Source organism: Microtus ochrogaster, unplaced genomic scaffold (assembly GCF_000317375.1).
Source record: "Microtus ochrogaster isolate Prairie Vole_2 unplaced genomic scaffold, MicOch1.0 UNK3, whole genome shotgun sequence".
Taxonomy (NCBI): Eukaryota; Metazoa; Chordata; class Mammalia; order Rodentia; family Cricetidae; genus Microtus; species Microtus ochrogaster.
In genome coordinates this window covers 16,235,007-16,237,242 of record NW_004949101.1, presented here as the reverse complement: position 1 = coordinate 16,237,242, position 2,236 = coordinate 16,235,007, and the positions used below count along the sequence as shown (strand labels likewise).

The window sequence follows — 2,236 nt, the reverse complement described above, 5'->3', positions numbered from 1 at the left end:
AGGCCGCGGCGGCTGGCTCGGCCCTACGGTCCCAGCGGCGGCTGCAGGAGGAAGCCCGGCGGCTGCGGAGGAGGGGAGGCGGAGAGGCCGAGGCCGCTCGCGAAGACGCTCCCCGGCTCCGCAGGGAAAGGTACGGCGCGGCCTCCCCGGCCCGGGCGCAGGCAGCCACGGCGCCGCGCTGGCGAGGGGCTCCCCACTGAGGCCAGCGGTGGGCAGTGGGCAGAGGCGGCTGTCCCGGGCGGTCGCGACCCCGGGGGCAGGGCCGCATCCCCGGGGCGCCCCGCACGGCGGCGCAGACAAAGCCGGCTGGACACTCGAGCGGCCCGGAGGGTGCGCTCTGGGGAGCGGAGGGAGCGCAGCTCGCACCGGCGTCAGGGTCCCCGCGTCCGCGGGTCTTTTGGGGACAGCGGGAGGAATGGGGAGCAGCTCTTCCGAGGGCCTCCCGGGGACTCGCAGTCTGCCCCAGGCTTGGCGGGAGCCAGGCTCCCGAAGGGTAGGGCGAGTTGGAACAGTCGCTTCGCCGGGAAGGGGTGCGGAGGCCGGCTGTCGGCCTCGGGGTGGCGCGGCTGGGGAGCAGGTGAGCGGTCCACGGACCTCTCGGATCTTGCACCAGGAGCAAGCACCGCACAGTGACTGGCCCTTCTTCCAGCCGTGCCCACAGGTTGTTGGAGGAACCTACTGGTAGTGGCACAGCATGGCCCCGCCACGGGTCCACTTGGTGGAGCTTAGGGGACCAAACAGCTGGTGCTGAGTGGAGGTCCGCGGGGCTGTGGGTAAATGGAGGGTCATGAAGGTGTGTAAATGGCCCTCGTATTTGTGTTCTGTTACCTCTTACAGAGGAAGGACTATTACAGGGCCGGAAGGGTCATGCTTCCTCGTAGGCTCCTGGGCCCTGTGACCATCCCCTTATGTGTTCCCAAGGTTTCCTACCCAGCAGGTTGTGAGAACAGGCTTAAGTCCTCCCTCTAATTCCACAGTCTCCCCTTTGGGCCTTGAACTTCACCCCCTTGAAGCCCAGGACCCAATTCCAATGCATATTCCTCCAAAGTTCCGTCCTTAGCAGTGCCCCTAAGAGGCACCCAGGGTCTCCAGTGACTGGTCACTCTGGCAGGCATTGCCCACCTTGCAGGTCTCCTAAAAGCTCTGTCCCTGAGTTATATTCTTCCCGGGCTCTCTGCTTCCTCCCTCCTGCCTGTCTGTCTTAGCCTGCTTTCCTGCAACCTCTTCACTTAGCACCTGAGTGTTGGAGGGCTCCAGCGTCCTGTTCTCAGCATCCCCTGTTCACTTTCTACCCCAGTTTTCATCCTTTCTTAGGATTAAAAAAAACTTTACCAATTTATGAACACAATAATCTCTTTTTTATGTCTATTCATATTTTGCCTGCATCTATGTCTGTGTGATGGTGTCTGATCCCCTTGAACTGGAGTGACAGACAGTTGTGAGCTGCCATGTGGGTTCTGGGAACTGAACCCCAGGTCCTCTGGAAGAACAGCCAGTGCTCTTCACCGCTGAGCCGTCTCTCTAGTCCCGAACACAAAGATCTTAAGTGTTTCATGCTCATGACTTTGAATAGCAGATTTTGTCTCTGACTCCAGCTGGGTCCCACCACTCTTTCTGATTGTTTATCGTGTCATGGTTGACAGAAAACTAATGTGGGTACAGCAGGCTCCTGACAACACTGGGGACCGGAGCCTCTCAGGTCCTGCCATCTGAAAATGCCTGGTAATGTACCCATCTTTTAGGACAGGAAGCCTGGACTCCTTTCTGCCTTCACAGCCAGTCCCAGAGCAAAGCCTTTTGGCTCTTTCCACAGGGTCTATCTAGGACCCATGCTCCCTGCTCTGATTCTGTTACTATTACCTCAGGCCACTGCCCCCTGCCAAGGGTGTTTAACTCTTCCTTAGTACCATAGTCACCCTCTCCCAGTGCCCGTACTTATCTCCTTTGCATCTGTTTTTAGCAGAGCAGCAAGAATAACATAGAACATTTTGATCAGATCATTTGATTCCTTGATGGCTTGTTACACTTAAGTCACAAAGCCTTCCCATGGCTTCTATCTGACCCTCTGTCATGTGACCACTGATGACTTTCCAGCCTGCGAGTCAATCTTTACAGCCTCCCTGGCAGACAAATTGAGTCACTTCTGTCTCTTCAACACCCTTAAGCTTTTCCCTGACCCAGAGACTTTGCTTGGGATGTCTTCCTTGACTGGAAGGTTATTTCCCAGTGCTTTTTT

The 2,236-nt window shown here is 57.4% G+C and overlaps 1 protein-coding gene across 2 annotated transcripts in view; it reads left to right on the top strand.

The window, feature by feature from the left end:
- Window positions 1-6: 6 nt before the first annotated feature.
- Smox (spermine oxidase) overlaps window positions 7-2,236 on the top strand; it is a 33,945-nt gene continuing 31,715 nt past the window's right edge. For both annotated transcript variants that reach the window (XM_005365571.2, XM_005365570.2), the window contains exon 1: window positions 7-130. The gene's annotated coding sequence lies outside the window, so the exon portion shown is untranslated. The remainder of the gene's footprint in view (window positions 131-2,236) is intronic.